Here is an 18,034-nt window from a genome sequence, read left to right as displayed (position 1 = left end):
CTGTTTGCTAGTATCTTATTAAGGATTTTTGCATCTATGTTCATTAGTGAGATTGGCCTATAGTTCTCTTTTTCAGTTGGATCTTTCTCTGCTTTGGGGCTCAAGGTGATGCTTGCTTCCAGGAATGAATTTGGGAGTATTGCTTCCCTTTCAATTTCATTGAAGAGTTTAAACAGTAGTGGCAGCAGTTCCTCTCTAAATGTCTGGTAGAATTCAGCAGTGAAGCCATCAGGGCCCAGGCTTTTCTTAGTTGATAAGTTTTTAATTACATTTTCAATTTCATTGGTTGATATTGGGTTGTTCAGAATTTTTAGGTCTTACCTAAGAAGTCTTAATATAAACAATTGACATCTATTTAATTCATTTATCTATCTGTACATCAGTTTCCATCAACATTTCCTAAGGGTATGGTGTCTCCTGACCACTGCTAACACCAAATGTGCGGTTTTCATCCGAAAGCAAATACACGTCACTGTTCCAGACCAATTTTCCAGCTCCAACTGGGTATACAAAAGCTCAGTTGGATTCTGGCACTAACTCCCAGTGTTAGGACAGAGCCTGGGATCCAGGACTTGGTCCAAGCATGGGCCACTCAGAGGGCACCCAACATGGGGCACCCAGGCTCCTACACTTCCTCCCACAAGAGCACAAATTTGGGGGCACCCATACTTCCTCCTCTAGTCACCTAACGAAATGACCATAGAACTCAGGGAACCTCACAATATGAGGTTATTATAGGTGGTAGAAGTGAACAGCCAGAGAAGGAGCTACATGAGCAAGGCCCAGAAAGTCCCACGCAGAGCTTTGTCCTTCCAAAGTTGGTGTCCAGCCCTCACAGCATGTGTGCACATTCACCGACTCACCAGCTCCCAAACCACAGCATCTAAAGTTCCTGAGGAGGTTTCGTTACACAGGCTCCATCAGCCAATAACTGGTCATTGATGGTTGAATTCAACCTCCAGCTTCTCTCCCCTCCCTCCCCCAGAGTCTTAAAGGCAAGACTGAAGCTGAGTTTCTCTGATGCCCAGTCCTTGTCCTGAAGAGATCTAGCTTCCCAGCCATGGGCATCTCATTGGCATACAAAATACAGTATATTTTAGGTGATCAGAACTACTGAAAAAATACGTATTTTAATTATATCACAATAAAATGTGCATCATAATCTGTACACTCAATGCAATTCCAATGAATTATTTAGGGAGTGTCAACTGATTCTAAAGTTTATATGGAATGGCCAAAGAAACAGAATAGACAATATAATATTGAAGTAGAATAAAATGGGAAGACCACCATACCCAACTTCAAGACTTAATATAAAGCTACAGTAATCAAGACAGGGTGGTATTGGTGGAAAAATGGACAAACAGATCAATGGAGCAAACAGAGAGCCCAGAAATAGAATCATATAAATATAATCAACTGGTCTTTGACAAAGAGAAAGGGCAATAAAATAGAGCAAAGACTCCTTTCAACAAATTGTGCTTAAAGAGCTAGACATCCACAGAAAAAAAGAAAAGATCATAGACACAAATATTATAACCTCTCACACAAATTAACTCAAAATGATTTATAGACCCAAATGGAAAATGGAAAAATGGAAAATTTCTAGAAGATATGAGAATACAAGATGACCTTGAGTGTAGTGAAACTTTTTATATATAACCCTAAATGTATGCTCCATGAAAGAAATACTTAATAAGCAGGACTTCATTAAAATTTTAAAACTTTTGCTCTATGAAACATAATCTCAAGAAGATGAAAAGACAAGCCACAGACTGGGAAGAAATATTTTCAAAAGACACATCTGATAAAAGTGTTATCCAACATATACAAAAAAAAACTCTTGAAAGATGATAAGATAACATAACTTTTTAAAAATGAGTCAAAGATTTTACCTAACACCTCACCAAAGAAAATATACAAATGACAAAGAAGCATGTAAAAAGATGACTTACATCACAGGTCAGCACAAAAATGCAAATTAGACCAAGAATGAGATTCCACTACACATCTACTAGAATGGTTAAAAATCCAGAAAACTCATGATGCCAAATGCTGATGCCAATGTAGAGCAATGAGAACTCTCTTTTATTGCAGGTGGGGATTCAAAATAGCACAGCCACTTTGGAAGATAGTTAGGTGACTTGTTTCAAAACTAAACATAATCTTACCATATGATCCAGCAGTTCCACTCCTTACTATCTGTACATAGAGGATGAAAGCTTATGTACACAGATGTCTACACCAGCTTTATTTGTGCTTGCCAAAACTTGGGAGTGCCTTTAGTAAGTGCATGGGAAAGCTACGGGACATGCAGACAGCATGAAATGTTTAGTGCTGACAAGAAGTGAGCTACCAGGCCATGCAAAGAACCTTAAATGTGCACTACTAAGTGAATGAAAGTAATCCACATCCCCACATATTACATGCTTCCAACTGTATGACATTCTGGAAAAGGGATGGAAGGACGAACAGGCAAAGCACAAAGGAGGGTGAGTGGGCTGGAAATTGTGTGATATTTTAATGGTGAACACCAATCACTGCATTGTGTTCAAACCCATACAGTGTCCAGCACCAAGCGTGAACTCCAGTGTAAGTTATGGAGTTTGGGTGATGATGTGTAATGTTGGCTCATCAGCTGTAACAAGTGCACCACTAGTGGGGAGTGTTAACAGTGGTAGGCATGCTACCAAATGAAAAACCCAGCTGTAAATGTTGTTTAAAATATGAAATCACTGCCAGGTGCAATGGTGCAGGTTTGTAAGCCCAGGTACTCAGGAGGCTGAGGCAGGAGCATCACATAGTCAAGCCTAGCCTGAGCAACTTAGTGAGACTGTATCAAAATTTAAAACAAAAAAGCTGTCAGGATGTAGCTCAGTATAAAGGCCCTAAGTTCAGTTCCAAGTACAAAAGGGAAGGAAAGAAGGAAGGAAGGAAGGAAGGAAGGAAGGAAGGAAGGAAGGAAGGAAGGAAGGAAGGAAGGAAGGAAGGGAAAAATGAAAATGAAATGAGAAAATGAAAGAGAAAGAAAGTCTATAAACAGTAAGTGTACATATGACATATAAAACAATTTTTTAATTTACATATATACACAAAATGTTACAAATGATTACCTTTTGGAGATAGATTTACTATGAAGTTACAAACAGGAAAAGATCCATTTTTAATTCTATGTTTAATTCAGCTTTTGTTTAAACTTGCGTGATGAAGTTGTGCTCATGTTTTACTGTGACACTGACATCCACACACCCCCGCATGGACAAGTGTTTCTGACAAGCGATCTTCAGCTGAGTGTACTCAGGCTCCGAAGGGCTTGCACCCGGCTTTCCCTCTGGCAGGACTCTGCCCTCTGTATTCCGCCCACGCAGAGATCTCAGCACACCCTACGCTCTCAGTACATTGAGGGCTTGTTCCCCCTCATCAGCCTTTGGACCACTCCAGCACCCTCAACAGCACAGCCGAAGCTGTCTTCGGATTCCTCCTAGCCCAGCACCTCTTCTCCCATGTCCTCCCTGAGCCCTCCTCCACCGCTGCTGGTCCCACCTGGCCAAAAGACTTCTGCAGGACTCAGGTCTGCTACTATACACACAGAACTCAGCAAGTAACTTAAAGACCCTGAAGTGCAGTTCCATCGATTGCAAAGTTACTAAGCTAGTACCTGCCTTCATAGCTACTGCCTGTGCATTATTATCTTTATTTCTCTGATTAATTCGTCTCCTTCCTTTGTTCTGGGACCTGTGATCTCTTGATCCCAAAGTCCCTGAGCACTTCATACCTACCCTTTAGGCACTTGGCTGATCCCAGCTTCCACCCGTGGGAAACAAAGACCGTTACTTTTTACAGGGTCCACATTTCTCAACCCAAACCACTTGAGTTCTGAGGCGGCAGCATCGGGACACACAGTGTGTCCCAGCATGTGGAAGATAGAAAATCTATTTCCTCAGACTGTTGCTATTCTCATTATTTGATTATGAAATTTTGTTTTATTTTTTCATAAAATAAAAAAGAAAATTTATTTCCTTATAATCAAAATAACTTTGGGTGACAACTGTGTCTTGCTTTCATCTTGAGTATCAAACATCCGAAGGGCTGAAGCGTGAGAAAGGAAATAAGCAAATCCTTTTTTAACATAAAGAAATGGCTATCGGGTAAAATATTCATAAAAGATTTAGTGCTACATTGTTTCTCTAGATCACTTCATGTGAAGACATACAGATTATTATTTTTAAAGGACTATTTACTTAGAACTGTGCCATGTGTGCAGTTTCCACTTCTCAGGACAGTTCTGGTAGCGTGCAGAAGCACGCTCGAGTTTGATTCCATGACCCATCCACACCTGGCCATAACACACTAAGTGATTCGTAAAATCCATGCTGTGGGTACAGGTAAAATCATATAATAGTGATATTCTTTTAATCATTCAGGTAGTCGTACCACAAACCATTCTACACTTTCTGTAACATTAAAGTGCAATTATACAGTGAAATGCTGCCTCTCCATGCTGCTCATTACTTTCCTTGCAAATAGATCCAGTGACACTATAATTACATATGAATCACAACATTTTAAAACTTTATTTAAAAATCCATGCTTAAAGTGGGGTTGGTTCTATTGGTGCCATTGTAAAAAGTTTTAAAGCTATGTAAGTGTTCATATGTTACAACAAGAAGGCCGTGGCTCTCGCACACCTTGAAGACACACCAACAGCTCTGAGCCCACTGGCTCCATGGGCTGCAGCGTGGCTGCTCAGGCACAGCAGATGCCAGGCTGGCCACATCTGGTCTCCCCTCAGGGCCTCACAGGGCAGTGGCAGGCACCCTCATCTGTCAGACATCATCCGAGGCTTCTCCAAGAAGTCGTGTCCTATGTAATGAACCCAACACAAACTCCTTGTTCCATTAGCTTCTTTGGGATGCATCTGTCTTAAATAAATTTTGCATAAAAATCTAAATCAGAAGTATTTTCCCCTGGTAAAGATGTATAAAATTAAAATGGTCGTTCTCCCACTTTATTCTTTCCTCTTTCCCCTTACCCCTTCTAGATATAATAACCTATTTCTGAAGTAATACACATAATTCTGTGACAAATCCACTTTAGCCTTGATAATGCCCTTCGTTTTCACTTCAAAACATTCATTGGCTCGCACGGATTTGTACTATTTAACACCCAGATAAAGGTAAGCTGCCTTTTTTAATAATGATGGATTACATTTTCTCGTTACATGCTCTTATTCAATTGGATTTTTTCAATTTAAGCACTTCTATTCTAGGAGAAAAATGTAATGTCAGTCTGAGAATAATTGTAGTTATTAGAAAAGTAAACATAATGAAACATAAGCAACATAAACTTAAATTATCTGATTAAATTACTGTAAAAGACTAATATTTTCCACAGAAAAACAATGTTGCCTGGATGCTGTCGGTTTTACCTTTCCCTTTCTCTCTTATTTTGAGACAATGTTATGACTTACATCTTCCCATAAAGAAATATATGTGGACAACACAGGGATATTTTAAGTAGAAATATGAGTTTGGCCCATGTGTAGTCAAAGAGATACTATGATATTTTAGTTCAGAGCTTTTCCAGCATTTCCTAGGCTAACAAATATATTATTGTTTCCACAGGTGTTTTTCCTGAAAACTAAGACTTCCAGACTAAGACTGATTTATTACGTATTTTACAAAGACCTAGAAGACAGCAGTTCAAAGTTTCTAATACAAAGAAATAATAAATATTTAAGAAGAAGAAAATGTTCATTGCTTTGCTTTGGTCAGTAGACATCTTATATGTGTATCAGGTTATTACAGTGTACTCCATAAGTAAATACAATTATTATGTGTCATTTAAAGACTTTCTTTTTTTTCCGGTACTGGGGATCTAACTCAGGACCTTGTGCTTGCAAGGCAGGTGGCAGAACCACCGAGCTAAATCTCTGGCCCCATTTAAAGATTTTTGAATGTAAAAAGCTTCAAGTTTTTCAAATGGGCTAGTCCTAACTTTCCGATAATATCACTGAATCCATTAAACTTATTTTGATCATGTAGAACTCATGTGAATGAAAATAAAATTACTTTATTGAGACCTCTACCACTCAGTTTAAAACCATTGAAAATGTGTGCTCATATTATCAAGACATGAAGAATTTAAATCGTTCATTTTTAAATAATTCTATTATTGGTTTTCTTCAATCTAGAATAGGTTGGTACTATGCAAATAATAAGATTAGCTATGACCAACATGCCATGCATAACAATCATTATGTCTGTTTTTCCTAAACCTCATAAGCATTCTGGAAGAGAGGTAAGAGAAATACGCTGATCCTTTTTCTAGAAGGGAACACTAAGGCTCAGAGTTGTAAAGCCTCTGGCCCCAAACTACACAGCTAACTAGTTTTGAAGTGGTACTCCACCCTGGTTGACCTGATTCTAAAATGTCTGATCACCCCTGGGACTCCTGACCTTGCACTTTCCTGGTACCCTGTGCTGAGTCTGGAACTCGAGCATTGCTCCTGCTCCAGCCCGACACTGAGTCTAACATCTAGGTGCTCAGGAAATGTTCAGTGAATGAATGAATACATAAATAGTGAACGCATGAAAAAAGAAAATATTAGGCTTGGTAGGATATAGAACATGTCCCCTAAATTTGAAATGTACTATCAATTTCTTAAAGCCAATATAAAAAATAATAAAGGCATATATTAGTGGCATAATCTCCTTAAAATCACATTCATAACAGTATTTTTAAAAATCAGTACAAGTTACATTTTAAAGCACTAGAATATGTGTCTCTAAAGGAATTGGGCATATTGATGTCTCCCACCATTATCACTTACCTTCAGACTTTGTTATGATCTGTTATGAAACATTCCCTTTTTGTTTTGTTTTGTTTTGTTTTGCGGGGGGAGTTGGGGGGTTCTTTGTTTTGTTTTGTTTTGGTACCAGTGATCGAACTCGGGATCTTGCACTTGGCAAGGCAGGCGGTGGAACCACTGAGCTAAATCCCCAGCCCCAAACATTCCCTTTTTGAAAGTCAGATTATGACAGCGTGATTCACATAGATTGCTTTTTCAGAGATGCCAATGTTTGAATCTGATACTTGGGTTTTAAAACATATTGTCTAGTGTAAACTGCTTTGGAAAGAAGAGTGCAATATTCAGTATTTTCAGGCGTATTATTGTTAGAACAGATCCTGCAGCAATGAACCTAAAAGATTGGCAGCATGAAAAGTAAGAGTTCAGCAGAGACAAAGAGATTGAAAGAGAGGAAAGAGAAAAGAACCGAGGAGATGACTGAAGAGGGAGAGAAGAGAAAGAGTGGCCGAGGGAGGTCTGTATTTTGTACTGCTTGGTAACAGGCACATAGCATGGCATAATCCTATTTTTGTAGGACTATTTTGTTAAAATAAGAATATTGTGTTTTTTCTTCTTTAAAACATTTCATGACAGTGCACCAAAAGAAAGCTATAGACACCCTCCTATTTCATTTCCTGCCTTCGTAGAATGTTGTGTTACTAAAATATTTTTATTACAGCAGAACCTGAAGCAATATAAAATGTTTGCTCGAGGATTATTTTTAGTCCCTTTAAGCTGAACTTCTGTAATGAAATCTATTTACAGACATTCCACAGTGCCCTGTGGTTACTAGCTTATGCAAATGAAGCACGACCCTGGGAATAAACCTCTGGCCCCTGTCTTCCTCCTGGCTTCAAAGGTCTCTAGGCAATCATTTTTTTAAGTGAAAGATTTTTAAGCTGAATTGAAATAGAAAGAGAGGGAGCATAACTTGATACCCAATACTCATATAACCCAACCATTTACTAGCTACTCTTTTCTCATAAATATTTAGACACTAATTTATAAATCCATTTGGGATAAATGTGTTTGTATGTAATGATTTTGCTCAGCCTGTATTTTTACTTTGAACACTACGAACTGGAGACCGATATCAATCAATAGTCATTTACTCTAACTTCATTTTTTAACTTCTTAAAGTAAGGGTCACTAAATTGGGACAGAATTGGTTTACTGATAATAAAATCTCCTCTGCTGATTATATATTTCACTGAAAATATATTTGTGCTGTGCACCAAAATAAAGTGATCAGGAAGATTTATATAATTTCATGAGGACAATATTACATGAATATATTATATTAACATTGAAATATATTGGTATCTATACATGAGGAGGAAATAAGGTTCTAATTTTTAAGAGAGAAGGATAACGAAATCAAGTGACTTTACTTTCAGCAGTATTGTGAGTAGAAAAAAAAGCCATTTAAAATGTTTGAACAACAATCATCATTATAAACTCAACAACTTTTAAGGAGTAGCTTCCTGCTGGTTAACATCATGGAAAAATCCAGACTGTTTATTTTGTGAGACAAATTGTTTAAAGGTGAGCCAGCTTCAGATGACCAGGGATTAAAATCACCTCATGAAAGACTCGCCAGTCTTAAGGTCAAAATGTCATCTCAGTTTATTGCTAAATTAGGAAGTAATCCAAGATAACTGTGGGACTTGTAAACCAAAATGTCTATTATGCAATATTTCAAAAGATGGTAAACCACAGATGACTAACTTTTTAAGCTGACCAAACAGCACGATGAAGTCAGCGTTCAGGAAGATACTGGCAATTTCCCGTAAATATTTTGTTAATTTCCTAGGTAAGTTTGCTGAGGCTACTATTTTTATTGAAATATGGAGCTTCATTAAAATTAAATATTTACCACTTAAACTCTATTATTTGTGTTCTGTACTTTGTTACTGATCATCAAATTTAGGCTATGGGATCTTACTACAGGTAGTTCATATTTAATAGTCAAAATTTTGCATAGGTGGTTTCTTAGGCTTTGAAATGCCCCAACTTTCAAAGCAGACCCTCAAGACCACAGCCACTTACCTGGGAAATTCAAACAGACTCCAGAATGGGCTAAAGAGTCCAAAGACCTGGTCAGCAGCAGGTGACGAAAGGTAGGGAACAAATAAATTATGGTCCCAAAGCACATGCCAGGAGAAGTTGCTAAACATCACAGAGGAGCTCGAGTAAGGGTGTAAACGTTTGCGGCCCTGGAGATGCTGTTGAGTCGAAGAGAAATGATGTGCAAAGCCACAAGTGAAAAACATTGCAACTGAACTAAGAGCAAGTACTTTTGAAGAAACCTTACCACAGTAAACCAAAATACAGCTAAAACACACTAATTCATTGTAATGCTACAGAAACACTAAGAACCCAACAGAAAAAAAAAAAATGAAAGAACTCAAACCTATGAAAAGTTGGAAATCCATTTGAAAACATCCAGTAATTTTTTTCAAAAAGCTTCTGGAAAAAATATACTTTTATATTTATTTCCAGCTTAGTATTCATGCAAACAAAAGGGGATTTCTTTCAGAAACATTTTCCCAAAATGGGACCTACCTCTCAGGTGGTTAAATATCAAGGATTAAGAAAATGTGGGTCTACTGGGCCAGGGATTTAGCTCAGTGGTTCCACCGCTTGCCTCGAAAGCTAAGGATCCGGGTTCAATCCCCGGTACCAAAAAGAAAAAAGAAAATGTGGGAATAATTTCGACAATAGATGCTGCTCCTCAGGCTAAGAAGGGAATGGGGGATGCCCCGCCCCAAGATTAAGAGCTTCTCCTGGAAGAGTAGCAAGCTTGCAAGCTGATCTTCAACAGACTAGTATTGATGGTTCATTTGTAATTTATTCTCTCGACAGATATTAATTGACATTTCTCATATGACAACCACTGTATTTACATGTTTTTGTGAGGAGCTGAACAAGAAAAAAATCCTCTGGTCCCCAGCATGTAACCAAGTGTGGGCAAATACTAAAAAGAAACAGAGCCAGAAGCAATGATAGATTGGGAAAATCACAGTAAGGAAACAAGAGGGTACAGGAGAACAACTGGTGAAGGCTTTGCTTGGATTCAGGTGGGACTTCATGGATGACCTTTCTGAGGAATGTTTATTGGAAAACTTGAATGGAAAGAGCAAAAGTCGGCCAGTCAGCAAGGAGGCTCAGTTGTCCACTGGGCAGAAGTAGAAACATGGTGGAAGACTGGAGGGAAGAGTGAAAGGGACTCAGCACGGGTCTGACCGAGGCGCTCAGCAGATGCATCTGGAGCCATCCACTCTAGAGGAGCCGCATGCCGATGGGAGGAGATTTGGATGTTGTTTCATTTGCATCAGGACATTAAAGGGCTTCACGCAGGCCACCAACCAATCAAAAGCAGATTTACCAAGGAGCTACTGGAGTTTCAACTTCAAGGGCACACAAGGGCTTTCCAAAATCCAAGAAGGGGCCCTAGAAAAGCCTTCACCTGGTCATGTTTTTGTAAAGTTATAATGTCAGGTTGTATATACACATTGCCTCTCTCATATGTGCTCCATGAGAGGATGTCCTGTTTTTTACATGGTGATATCCTCAAAGCTCAGAATTCCTGTCACATAATAGGTGATTGATTAATATTTATTGAATGAATGAATGATTTTCAAGGCTATTATAGCATCCCTTGACAATAGTACTAGCCTCCAAATTGTCCTCCAGTACTATCTATGCCTTGTATATAAATATGGGTTTTATATAAACCTGATCATACTAGTATCCTTCTAGCCTAGTATTTTCCAGTGTCTGCCTATTGCCTATAAAATAAAGGATCAGCAATTTAGAAGAGCACTATCAATAGACCAAATCAGGCAGATCTGGGTTTAACTTCTCAATCTATTAGATCAGGTAGATAAGTTACTTAATATCTATTTTTCACTTGCTCCTAGGATTGTACTGAATATTAAGAGAGATGTTTTATTATCTCTTGTAAATATAACTTCTGTCAATCCTACATGTTCCATGCTCCATAAGGCATGTAAGCATTGAGTTCTATAAATGTTAGTGTTCTCCCTACTTTGTATTCTCTTGCACTGACTTTACCAAATCCCTGCCTCTAATCATCACTATCACCACCATCACCACAGGGCTTAGCCCTTAGAATAAGTGCTGGTCAAAGAAAGTAGGGAACCGAATATAAGTGGCAACGTCCTTTGAAAGGACGACAGAAAGCCCAAGTTCCAGTTCCATGGGGCGACACAGTCCCAAGCCTGACTAGGAGAGACACATGTTGAGGGGCAGGAGGGCAGGGGTAGCCAAGGAGTCCAGCTCCCGATTTGTTACTTATGAGGACCTCTGGCACATCTGACGGAACAGGCATTTTGGGGATTTGACACTTCTCTATTTAAGTTTCTTTTCCTCTAACAGAGAATTTGAAAGAAATCATCCATATTTTTTATACTCTTCCAAGATAAAATATACTCTTAAACATATCATCTTTGAAGCTATTGGAATGCTTACTTAGAGAATTAGTTTCTCTTCCACTGAAGAAAAGTACTGCAAGTCTCCAATTCCCTGAACGGGGTGGGACTGGCTTGGCAGACAGCGAGCTGCACTCTGCTAAAAGTGATGCACTCTGCTAAAAGTGATAAACTCTGATAAACAACTCTCACCCCTTACTTGCCATGCAACTCCGACTCCTCCCGCACCCTGAGAGCGTGTGTCCGCTGGGTTCTGTGCTTCCCACCAGGCTCAGACTGGTGGGTGACCTGTGAGGTCAGCTGGACTGCTCTGTGCTGTGAAAGACTGGCAGAGGACACAGCCATGACTGGGGGTGTCTTCAAGACTGCCCCGCAGTCTGACCTCACAGATGCCTCCCAGGTCCCTTCCCACTTTAGCCAATTTCCCTCCCGCTGAGGCATGCCCAAACAAAATGGATTGTCTCAATAATTACCGTCTTCAACAACCTAAAATTAAATGTATTATCACAACTCTATGCTACAATGGGAAAGAAATTCGCTCAGAAAACAATTGAAGGGCTAGTCGTGCAAGAAAAGTTTTAACATACAAGTAGAAAAAAGCTTAAGCAATTGTAGGAAAATGTGTTGTCATACCTTATGACACAACAGAGGTCTCTCTTAGTCCTTTTCTAGAGAAACAACAAAACTAAGCCTAGTTCTAAAGAGCAATATAAAAAGTTGTGTTTAGAGTTTGAGTTCTGCTTACTTAATGTGGCATCCATGCTGAAAATGTACCAGTCATCATTAATAAAGGTTAGCATCTCCCTAGAAAGTAATTTAACAATAAATAGCTTGCTATGAATGGCTAATGTTGCTCAGTAAATCCAAAACCTTTTAGTAAGTTTACACGAAACTCTGATAAGGTCTTTGAAACGTCTGTGATGAAGATGGCACAGTAATACCCAAGGGGAGTTGAGCTTCTCACTGGCTGCCAGAGATGGTGACTCTTTTTTGAGATTATGGAAGCCCGTTCATTTCTGTTTTCATGAACTTAAAAATGACTTAAGCAAATCCCCTAACAGTAGTTAATGGTTCTTAATTATATGATGCAGTAAAAAAGAAGAATGTCTTATTCACTGAAAGGTAGTATTATTACTAAAATTGTCTAACTCTATATGACAGCAAAATTAAAAGATGACCTAGCAAAGAGAGAAAACTATCCCAGGAAGTGGGGAAACAACATCCAAATTTTCCCTTTTCTATGCCAAGTTTTACTTTAGAGAATAAGGCTTAGTTGCATAAAATGTTAGAGAAACATAAAATGAAATTGCTGAAGTAGATTTCAAGTTTAAAACTTTTTATCTAAAACAGTTGTTTTTTCAGCATTTTGCTTCACTGACTGATTACGCAAGTATTTCTATGATTAAATTTTTGACTTTAAAGTTGAATGACATTATAGCCCATGTTGAGCCATACTCATTATTATCCAATAATATTTTGAACAGGATTAAGAAACAAGCACAGGCTTTCAAGGGTACTATTGCACTAAGAACGCAAACATGATCACCACACCTGATATTGTCTACGACAATTCTATTGTAGACAAGAACACTTACTTCCCTCAAATTCATGTAAATGCATGGGCAATTCAAGACTTTCCAAAGCTTTTCTGTCTTGGGAACTTACATACTTGGGACTAAGTATGTGTCTAAGCCCAGTTTTCTCATTTAACCCCCAGAAACCCTATGAAATTGACTTTTACAAACTCCACACTATGCATGAAAAATTTGAGGCTTAGAGAGGTTAAACAATATGCTCAAATTACACAGATTGGGAAGAATACAAACAAAATTCAAATTCCTAATCTGTTCAACAGGGATTCAAATGCCAAACTAACTGCAAAACTTAGGTTCTAGTACTCTGCAGAGCTGCCGTATTAGACCCAGCTCTTCATGTAGCTGCTCCACTTAAAGCTGAGGTGACCACACATTCTATGTAACTTTCATATTACTTAGTCATGAATAGTGTACTCCCTTTTCCACCAAAGTGTCCTCGTTGGACAATAATTTCTGTGGCCACCCCTCCCTGAAGTCAATATACATAAAACTGAATTCATATCTTTTCTAGCAACTCCCCAAGTCTGTCGCAGCTGTGACATTCTCTACAAATGTGGATGGCACTATAGAAAAGCCAGAAAACAGCAATCATTTTTCACTCTTCCTTTTTCATTTCCCATACCCATGAATCCATCACATCCTATCCTGTCTTCTACTTTATATCTTCTAAGTCCACCTTTTCTCCAGCTAGTTTCACTAGTTTAGTGTTTACCCTTATAATTTTCTTCCTAGACTGTTGTAAAAGTTCTCAAATGATATTTTTACCTCCAGTCTTACTTCTCTAATCTAGTCTCTGCAACCTGATTGTAATGAGCTTTCTAAAGGGCCCCTCTCGTCATGTACTCATCAAAATTTAAAAACCTAAAACTGTTCCTTATCGCCTTCAGGATAAAGCCCAAAATCTTCCCAAGATCTACAAGTCCCTTTATTTATTATCTCTTGCTTAGCTCTCCATCCTAGTCTCACTACACCATGAACACAGAGATTATAATCTGCTTCGCTGAACATCCTATCACCAAGTTATACAGGGATGTCCACTGTCTTTATGCTTTGGCACACAGTCTCTTCCTACTTCTTGAGAAATGCTTCCTTCCTCCCCACACCTTTCTAAATATTCACCCAGAACAGTTTCAACTTCCTCTATTTCCTGACTAAAATCTCACTCAGTACCACACTGGGCCTGGCAGTAACAAGGATGCATTCTCATGATCCAATTCTGCCATTTCCGCTCTCCTGGGTGGCCTTCTTTGGTGAGGGATGGCGGAATGCCTCTCCGACTCTTCTCTTTCACACTGTCCACATGCCCATTTCCCTGTTGCATCCAATGTTTCCTCAATTAAAATTAAGATCAAAAAAAATTTTTTAATTCCTATTTTCCAACTCTCAGTTTGGTTTAGATGTCTTTCCTTGAACCTCTATACATCCAGGGCATAATGTTCTGGTTTCTTGTCTGTCTCATTCATCTATAATTCCAACACCAAAACTAGATCTGACACAAAGTACATATAAAATACATTGCTAGCACTAATAATAATCGCATATTTGCTTATTAAATTGGATTCAATGAAAGAAATGGTGCTGAAGAAAAGACAATATAAATGTTTAATGTTTCTTGTTTTTATTATGTATTTGAAAGTTTCTGAAAACTGTAAAATCTATATCCTATAGGGTTCCTTTCTTTTTAAGCAACAACGTACAGCCTAGACTTATACTAACATCTATTCAAATGACAGTCTGAATTTCAGAGCCAGAAGGAACCACAGAAGCTGGTCTAGGGATTTTAAATCTATCACTTAGCATTAGATCAAAATCATGCTAGATCAATAGTATATAAAACATTTCACTCCCCAGCTATTCCCTTAGAATTAGAGAAGTGAGATTTGCCATGGTCATAAGAGCCCTGGTCCTTCTGTCTCCAGGGGCAAATCTCACTGGGCTTCTGGAGAATCTAAGGTTCCAAACAGCACACTGGGACAAACTCCAGCCTAACCCCGATTCTTAATGGGCAGAAAAGGGAAACTGAAGCTTAGAGAACATGATGCATTTCCCAAGAGAACCAAGTTACAAAAGGTAGGACTTGAATCGCCTGACACCCAGGCCTGCACTCTGCACATTGTCTCACACTAAATCTAGCAGGAAAAGAGCTTAGCTCTGGGACCTCTAAAAACATAGTCTTATTCCTAGGGAAAGCTATTCGGAAGGACAATGGTAGTAACTGAAAATGTGACACCAAAGAAATGTTTCAATTAGAATGAAAAAAGGAATTCTATGAGTCACAAAGCACTTTGCCTACAATACTGAGGACACTTGGCTAGACTTGATACTTTCCTGGATTCAAATGCACTAAATTTTTCCTTATGTCAAATGTTTAGCACAACCTTTTATGAATTTCCATAGGAGAGTCAATAATAATAATAATTTGATAGAATCCTATGAATGTATTTTCTCTTTTAATCAGCAGCACTCTGGTTATAAAATCATAGCATCAGGTAGCAGTGAGAGACAACCTCTTTGAAACCAGATGTAAGTTATATTGGATCTTGTGAGTTGTATTGTGTTCCTCAAGAAATTCAAATATCAGGGCCGGAGATTTAGCTCGGTGGTGCCGCTGCCTGCCTCACAAGCATAAGGTCCTGAGTTGGATCCCCGGCACCAAAAAAAAAAAGAATTCAAATATTGAAGCCCAAACTCATAGTACCAAGAATGTAATTTTGTTTAGAAATAGGCCACTGCAGATGCAGTTAGTTAAGATGAGCTCATAAGGGAGGACAATGGGACCCTAGACCAATGTGACTGTTGTCCTTCTAGGGGAATTCATAAACAGACACTGGAGAAGGCTGTGCTGCTACAAGCCGAGACTCCCAGATCTGGGAAAGATTCCTAGAGAAAAGCTAACTCCTTCAGAGGAAGGATGGCTGGAATGATACCTTCTTCTCAGACTCAGTCCTCACAACTGTGAGGGAATAAATTTTCATTGTTTAAACCACTCTGTGATACTTTGTACAACAGCCTAATGTACTTACACAGTTCTAGATCTTTAAATGCTCTCAGAGCAGAATTTTTCTTAATCATCTAATTAAGATGCATGCAAAAAAAAGTTTTTAATTAAAATTTCCAGTAGCTTAAACTTGACCCAGGAAAAACAAAAGTAAAACAGCACTACAAGCAATTAGGTAATGTTACTATACAGAGAGTAAAATGAATACAGAATCATAAATATATAGACAATTCTAGGTACTTACAAAACTGATTATGCCTAGTGCTCAGTCACACTTTTCTTTATAATAATGAATTTCCCATGACACACAGTTCTGTGGCCTCCACTTACTTCTTTTGCCCCATTACACCCTTGCCTGAATGCAACATTTAAAAATGTCATTTCCACCTAGGGGCATAGACCTCACTATCATGCTTAAATATAGAAGAAATGTTCCAACATAAGATTTCCTTTATCTTCATTCCCCAATTTATACACATAAGCTTATACACTCTAAGGTACAATTACATGTAAATCATTGGGGGCTCCACAACAAATCTTACCAAAAACTTAGTAATACACATATCAAATAAAGTCTTGGTTTAGTTTACACAGTGATTTGAAAGGTAAACTGTGTGTCTAATTTCTACAAACTTAGCTGTCCTTCAATAGACTACTGCCAAACTTAAGCAGAATCAAGTAGATCCTATCAATGTGAAATTAGATTTTTGAAAACTATGAGAAGTATCTTCTCTAGACATTTCTACCTTCTCTCAACATAAACATTACTTGTACTATAAACATCATATATACTCTATAGAAGAGATTTGTATTTTAATCAATGAAGTTGACTCATAAGTAGAAATAGTATTTGAGTATTTTCTTTCTCATACAAATATATGAACTAAAAAAGAACTATCACCTTTCTAAATATCATTTGCAAACTGGCTGTTGGTATTTTCTCTTTTTTTACTTCCACCCCTATGCTGTAGAGAGAGTCAATATCATTGTCTTCATACCAAGAGACTTTGACCAGCACAGTAGCTGATGACTGTTTTTCCAATATTTCACCAACCAGGTTGGCCATTGCTTTCCCCCAAGAATCTACTTTAGCAGGAAAGGGATTCAAAAGTCTTCTAATTATCACTCATCAGCTCATAATATGAACTGGATGAGTGTCAGCAGACCAGTTGTGTATTGTCTCGTTGCTGGGACAAAGCACTTGCCACCCATAATTGAAAGGAGGAGAAGTTTTTTTAGGCTCATAGTTTTGGGGATTCAGTCTATGGTTGGCAAGTTCCAAGCCAGAAACGTCATGGCAGAAAGAGATGGTGGAACAAAGCTGCTCACTTCTTGGTGGCTGAGGAGCAGAACATAAGGAAAGAACATCAGCAAGAGAAACACCTTCCAAAGGCATATTTCCAGAGACCCACCTCCTCCACTTGAGCCCCACCTCCTAATGCACAGTCCAATGTTCATACAGAATTAATCCACCAAGGAGTATGGCACCCACATGCTCCAATCTCTTCTTCAGGAGTCTCTCAGATCAATCAAGGTGGCAATTAAGATTAACTGGCACAGATTGGTGTAGTTCATTTTAACAAATGTGTATTTAATGAATGGTGACTTCATGTACCCTTGTGCTGTGTGTAGGGTAACAACAACGGAAAAAAACTTTTAAGGAACTTAGACTCTAACGATGGAGACAGATAAATAAGGAGATATTGACAGAATGTGGTACCACTTGGCCTGGTCAGGAGTTGCTCACAGATTTCCTGGAAATGATAGACATGGCCAATTTCAAGAAAAAATGAGTAAGTCTGGCCAGCAGGGAAGGTGGGAAGGTTTTCCTGGTAATGAAGAAAAGTGAGGGAAAATACAGATTGGCGGTCACAGCCCGGTCCCCTCTGAAGTGGAAAGTGAATGCGGGATGTGTGTGGGGACCAGTGCCTGGGGTAGGAAGTGGGAGGAAGAGGTGCACAGGAGAGGGAGCTGTGATACTAGTGGCCTGGGCCTCTGCCGCTCTAGGGAGAACTGGAGCCAGAGCGGCATGGCCCTCCCTCCGCCACTAGGCACGGGGCATGACGAGGGTGTGACACTGGGAGAGTCAGCATTGCGAACTGAGGCTGTCAGCAGAGAACAGACTTGAGAGCCGGGT

At 38.8% G+C, this 18,034-nt stretch overlaps 1 long non-coding RNA gene across 2 annotated transcripts in view; it reads right to left on the bottom strand.

Moving 5' to 3' along the window:
* Positions 1-14,500: 14,500 nt before the first annotated feature.
* Positions 14,501-18,034, bottom strand: part of LOC110346262 (uncharacterized) — a 120,308-nt gene continuing 116,774 nt past the window's right edge. For both annotated transcript variants that reach the window (XR_002390188.2, XR_015446365.1), the window contains exon 6: positions 14,501-17,236. This is a non-coding gene — a long non-coding RNA (uncharacterized LOC110346262). The remainder of the gene's footprint in view (positions 17,237-18,034) is intronic.

The sequence above is a fragment of the Heterocephalus glaber genome, unplaced genomic scaffold, assembly GCF_053883595.1.
Source record: "Heterocephalus glaber isolate CG9 unplaced genomic scaffold, H.glaber_assembly_v1.0 deba00001688, whole genome shotgun sequence".
NCBI lineage: Eukaryota > Metazoa > Chordata > Mammalia > Rodentia > Bathyergidae > Heterocephalus > Heterocephalus glaber.
Note: the sequence above shows the minus strand (reverse complement) of the source record. Positions and strands in the feature narration are given on the sequence as shown.